The sequence below is a fragment of the Vulpes vulpes genome, chromosome 12 (assembly GCF_048418805.1).
Source record: "Vulpes vulpes isolate BD-2025 chromosome 12, VulVul3, whole genome shotgun sequence".
NCBI lineage: Eukaryota > Metazoa > Chordata > Mammalia > Carnivora > Canidae > Vulpes > Vulpes vulpes.
This window is the reverse complement of record NC_132791.1, coordinates 32,240,570-32,247,420: the sequence shown is the minus strand read 5'-3', so window position 1 is coordinate 32,247,420 and position 6,851 is coordinate 32,240,570. Positions and strand designations below refer to the sequence as shown.

Genomic DNA, 6,851 nt, shown 5'->3' with positions numbered 1-6,851 from the left:
TTCCTCCCACTGCAGCCTCCTCTAGGCTTCCAGTCTTATCTAAGAAGATAAAAGCAGCAAATAGCAGTCCAGGTCTCAAGGATTAGATTGAGAACTCTGTAGGTAGGCAAAGAAGTAGAAGGTAGGGGCTTGGGAGGAAAGCTATGCCATGGGAAAGACACAAAAGTTACAGCCCCAAGACACAGGCTGTTTAAAACAGAGATTTAATCAAAGGATTATAGAATGTTCCCCCTCCCTGTAATATGTCACCACACCAAGACTGCATAGTAATTATGGACTGCAGCTGAAAAAGTAACGGCACAAACTCTGTAAGGAAAAGTACTTAGGGGAAGTTCAAGGTCAAACAGGGAGACAAAAACACAGACTCTAGAGAGATTTGAAACCTCCAGCACCTATAGCTAAAGCAAATATTAAAACCAACCAAACTCCTAGCCAGCTTACATAAATCCTGATACTAAATACCTTTATACTTTAATTCCTATTACCTGATAAAATACATCTGGCTTTTAACAACAAATTAAGAAATGCAAGAGGAAAAAAAATCTGAAGAGATAAAATAATCATCAGAATCAGAACTATATATGGCACAAATTTGGGGACTATCAGAAAAGGAATTTAAAATAACTCTGATTCATATGTTAATAGTGGAAAAAGTAGGTAACATGCAAGAATACATGGATGATATAAGCAAAAGGAGGAAAAACCAAAAAAGAACCAAAAAGGAATACTAGAAATTTTTAAAAAGGATAACAGAAATAAAGAAATGCATTTGATAAGCTTATCCATAGATTTGACACGATCAAGGAAAGAATCAGTGATTTTGTAAATAAGTCAAAAGAAATTACAAACTGAAATGCAAGAGAAAGAAGAATTTAAAAAACAATGAACACTGCAGGGATAATTTCAAAGAGTGTAAGATATACATAGTTGGAAAATTAGAACAAGAAAGAAAAAAAATGGAGAACTTTCCAAGTACTTTTCAAAACTGATGACAGATTCCAAACCACAGGTTCAGGAAGCTTGACAAACACAAAGAAAAATAACTGCAAACCATGTCCCCACTCCCAATGCACACGCACACACGATAGCACATACAGACATCCCTAGGCATATCATATTAAAACCGCAGAAAACTAAAGACATTTAGAAAATCTTGAAAGACGACAGAGGAAAAGAGTAACAACTTACCAATAGAGGGCCGAGTATAAGAAAGACAGTGGACTTCTCATCAGAAATTATACAATGAAGAATGCAGTGAAATATTTAAAATGTTGAAGAAAAATATCACCAACATAGAATTCTATAGCAAGTAAAATTATTCTTTACAAAAGGGAATGAGAAATAAAGAATTTCTCAGACAACCAAAAGTTGAAGGAATTCAGTATTGACAGATTTGTCCTGAAACCCAAAAAGAGTTTTCATGCAAAAAAAAAAAAAAAAAAGATACAGCTCAGAAATATAGAATGAAGAAGAAATAATTTTACATTTCTTATTCTTAATTGATCTAAAAATAACTGTACAAAGTCATAATAGTAACAATGTATTAGATGACTATAACACACAACTAAGTGAAATAAATGACAACAACAATATCACAAGGGAGGAATTGGGAAGACTCTGTTATAAAGTACCTATACTACATGTGAAACACTGTAGTGTCATTTGAACATGGACTTAGATTGTTAAAAATGTAAATGTAAACCCTAGGGTAACAAACAATTTAAAAAGAAATAATTGCAATGTTGAGAGGAGATAGAGTGGAATCATTAAAATTGCTCAGTTAGGATCAGAGATAAGAGGGAAAAAAGGAAAAAAATGATAAGGGTAATGAATAGAAGACAGATACACAGTAGATATTAATGCAACTATATCAATAATCACCTTCAATGCGAATTATCTAAATATACCAATTAAAAACAAAGATTGTCAAAGTGGATAGACAACACAAAACCCAACTTTGTTGTTTACAAGAAACCTACATTAAATACAAAGACAGAGATAAGTTAGAAGTAAAAAGATTGAAAAGGATATACCATGCCAACACTAATTCAAAAAAGTTGAAGTAGGTATACTAATTTCTGACAAATCTACATTCAGAAAAAAAGGTTATCAGGGATAAAGAAAAGCATTACATAATGATAAAGTCTTCAATTCTCTAAGAAGACATAACAATCCTAAATGTATATGCATCTAACAAGAAAGCATCAAAACATATAAGGCAAAAATCAATAGAACTGCAAGGAGAAATAGACAAATCCACAACTATAGTCAGAGACTTCAATATACTTTTGTCAGTAAAAGTGTGATCAAGATCAAGCAGGCAGAGTATCAGTAAGCATATAGTTGACCTCAACGTCACTATCATTTGGCTTGCTCTAATTGACATTTATGGAGTACTCCATACAACAACAACAGAACACACATCCTTCTCCAGCTCATATCCACAAGTGTAGACCACATTCTGGGCCATAACGCACTCAACAAAAAAAAGCATAGAAACCATACAAAATATAATATCAGACCATCGTGGATTTTTTTAAAGATTTATTTATTTATTCATAATAGACAGAGAGAACGAGAGAGAGAGAGGCAGAGGAAGCAGGCTCCATGCTGGAACCCGACACAGGACTCGATCCCAGGTCTCCAGGATCAGGCCCTGGGCCAAAGGCAGGCGCTAAACCGCTGAGCCACCCAGGGATCCCCCATCGTGGATTTAAACTAGAAATTAACAATAGAAAGATAGCAGGAAAATCCCAAAATATTTGGAAATTAAACAACAGACTTCTCGATAATACATGGGTCAAAGAATTCTTGGGAGAAATGTTTAAATATTTGACCTAGATGAAAATAAAAATATAATTTATCAAAATATGTGGGATGTAGCAAAAGCAGTGCTTAAGAGAAATTCATATTATGAAATACACAGGATAGAATAAAGGTACAAAATCAACAATATAATCTTCCTTTTTAGGAAATCAGAGTAACTTAAGCATAAAGCAAGCAAAAAAAAAAAATCAAAATTAGAGCAGAAATCAATGAAATTCAAAACAGGCAAACAATAAAGAAAAGCTATTTTTTTAATGATGACTGAGAAAAAAGATAAGACACAAATTAACAATATCAGAAAGAAAAGAGTTTTCATTACTCTTGATCTCAAGTACATTAAAAGGATAATAAAGGAATATCGTGAACAACTTTGTGCCCACAAATTGGATAACTTAGGTGAAATGGACCAATTTCTTGAAAGATACAAACTACTAAAACTCATGTGTGTAGAAATAGATAACTTGAAAAAACCCTATTAAAGAAATTGTCTCAATAATGAATAAACTTTCCAAAAAGAAAAGTACCAAGCTCAAGTGGTTTTACTGGTGAATTCTACAGACTTTTGAGGAAGAAATATACTGATTCTTCATAATCTGTTTCAGAAAATAAAAGCAGAGGGAAGGCTTCCTAACTCATTCTATAAGGCCAATACTGCCCTATTAAGAAAATCAGATAAAAACATTACCCCAAAAAACTATAGAGGATAATTCACATAAACATAGACACAAAATCCTTAATTAAATATATTTTTTAAATATTTTATTTATTCATTCATGATAGACATAGAGAGAGAGAGAGAGAGAGGCAGAGACACAAGCAGAGGGAGAAGCAGGATCCATGCAGGGAGCCCAATGCAGGACTCGATCCCGGGTCTCCAGGATCGCGCCCTGGGCCAAAGGCAGGTGCCAAACCGCTGAGCCACCCAGGGATCCCCCCATCCCCCCTTAATTAAATATTATTGGATTCAATTTGCTAATGTTTAAAAAGAGCTAAACACTACAAACAAGTGAAATTCATTCCATGAATGCAAGAAGGATTCAACATTCAAAAATCAGTTAGTGTAATCCATCACATCAACAGGCTAAAGAAAAATCATATGATATTATCAATCAACACTCAAAAGGCATTTGACAAAAATCTAACACTTTTTTATGATTTAAAAAAAACTGTTAGAGGGATCCCTGGGTGGCGCAGCGGTTTGGCGCCTGCCTTTGGCCCAGGGCGCGATCCTGGAGACCCAGGATCGAATCCCACGTCGGGCTCCCGGTGCATGGAGCCTGCTTCTCCCTCTGCCTGTGTCTCTGCCTCTCTCTCTATCTCTCTGTGACTATAATAAATAAATAAAAATTAAAAAAAAATTTAAAAAAAATAATAAAAAATAAAAAAATAAAAAAAACTGTTAGAAAATCAGAATAGAAGAGAACGTTCTCACCTTGACAAAGAACAACTAACAAAAACCTACATTCCACATTATTTTTAATGGAAAGAAGCTGGTTGCTTCCTCCCTAAAGAAAAGGAATAAGTCAAGAATGTCTTCTCTCATCATTCCTATTCAATACCTAATGAAAGCCCTAGCTAGTACAATATAACAAGAAAAGTATATAAAAGCTATACATGTTGGAAAGGAAGAAACGAAACTATTATTTGACATAATTGCTATGTCTAAAATCCCAAAGAATCTACAAGAGAAGTCTTGAATGATTCATGGTAAAATGGCACCAAAATTGGGTATGTGAGTATGAATTCATGTTTAGCTCAGTATTGATACAGATGGTAGAAAGTAAAAAATAGACAAAATATACAGGATGAACCTGAAACAGTGTGCCAGAAAGCAAGGGCGGGGGCATGATAATGAAAGGAATAAGTCAGAGGGACACAGGAACCAACTGAAGATGCTCCCAATGGCCAAGGCTGGAATAGTTTAAGCAACAAAATTAATGAATATTGGATTATAATATAAAGTATAAAATAAATATCCATGGGTCCATACTGATATACAGAAATAGTTGGATAAATAAATAAATAAATAAATACTGATAATAAATTGCTCATGCAGAAGATTGCAAATTATTTATGTAGCTACTTCACTCTCGAGGAGGTAGAGTTCAACTCCCTATTCTTTGAACAGGGCTGTGCATGGTCACGTTCTTCCAAAACAAGAAGGAAAGAGGGGGAAAAGAGTAACAGTATAGTAGAGAAACCTGGCAAACATTGCCTAAGCCATGTGATAAAGGTTAGCATCAAAAGTGATAGACCAAAAAAAAAAAAAAAAGTGATAGACATATCATCAAAACATCTACTGAAGAAAACAGACCAATTCTACACAAGGGACCTTCTACCTGACAAGTACACCTGGAAAGCTTTAACATCATCGAAAACAAAGAAAAACAACACTGTAACAGTCAAAAAAGTACCTAAGGAAACATTATGTCTAAATGCAAAGTAATATCCTGGATTGGTTCCCAGAACAGAAAAGACATTAGTTCAAAATTATGGAAACTGGAATAAAGTATTGACTTTAGTTAATAAGGTGTCAATACTGCTTCATTAATTGTGACAACTTTATCATTATAATGTTAAGATATTAATAACAAGGGAATCTGGATATGGGGTATAATATGGAATCTCTCTGCACTATTTTTTTAGGTGGTTGATATCTTTACAGCTTTGGAGGTGGGAGGGCAGGTGCTCAGGAGCTCTTGGTGGGGTAGGGCCTCCTTCCTCTTCACCATCACAAGCTTCTGGCTGCACAGGATGGCACTGGCTCTGCAAATTGTAGCCATGAAAAGATCTGGGCTGTAAATGTTCTTGTGGATCAGGTGCTAGATGTTGCCGAGGGCAGCCCCAGCATCCTTGTTAAGTGGTCTGCATGTAGGAGGTGGTAGGCTCTTGCTGGGGGGGATCTGCGCTTCGTGACTACCACTACATCTTTGTCCCCCCCCCACCCCCCGCCCGCAGCTCCATACCCACAGTTTTGCAGTGAATCAGCCCATTGTTGCAGGAGTTGTGAGCCTTCGGGTGACAGGGCTCAGTGCTGTATGTCTGCTTGTTCCTCCTGACCAGGAAGCCTGCGCAGTTCCCCATGACCCTCCATTGGTGGGCAGGCATGATGGCAGCTCCTCTCACTGCACCAGCATGCGATAGCCTCTCTATATTATTTTCAGTTTTTCTGCAAATCTAAAATAAAAGGCTTATTTAAAAATATATTTTAGTTGAATCATTATGTTGTATACCTGAAACTCATATAACGCTGTATGTTAACTATACTTCAATTAAATATATTCTTTTCTTTAACTGTCACTTTTATGCTAACATTATGTTGCTCTTATCTCTCCTTCTCATTATGATGTTTTCTTGGCCAGGCATAAGCCTACTTCTCCATCTGTCAAAACACTAAGACTTCTTCTATAAAGTCATCTTCAACCTCTCCAGACAGTGTTCTAGTTTCTCCTCCTGATGCCAGAGCAATTACCACAATGCAATCATGTGCTCACCTCTTCCCACACTGAGTTCTCTGTGGCCACCACATCTCATTATTCTAACACTGCACTAGCGAAGTGCTGACCACAATGGAAGCACTCAACTAATGTGTGTTGCCTAAATGAAAGGTCGTGTTAGTAATGCCTTTGAATTTTTAAACAAGTTTACACACATTATTTTGTATGTTCATCCAACCTCTATGTGTGTTTAGAGGCCACTATTTTGCCATTTAAAATGAGTAAACTGAGACTCAGAGTCAAACTTACACAACTTAACACAACTCAAAAGCACTGGAAAAGCTTTTTATCCCAGCTTACACAACTCAAAAGCACTGGAAAAGGTATTTATCTCCTTTTTATGACTCAACATCTACTTTCCCCTCTCGTGTAGAGATAAATTGGGGCTCTTCACCTGGTTCATGTCCTGGCTCTGTCCACTGCTCTCCTCTCTGATGCTGGGCAAGTCACAAAATCTAGGTGTACCTCAAAACCCTCACATATTTTAATGGAAACTAATGTTAATGTTTACCTCAGAGTTTTGTGAGG

At 36.0% G+C, this 6,851-nt stretch overlaps 1 pseudogene; it reads right to left on the bottom strand.

Moving 5' to 3' along the window:
- Positions 1–5,641: 5,641 nt before the first annotated feature.
- Positions 5,642–5,934, bottom strand: LOC112927606 (large ribosomal subunit protein eL28 pseudogene; annotated as a pseudogene).
- Positions 5,935–6,851: the final 917 nt, after the last annotated feature.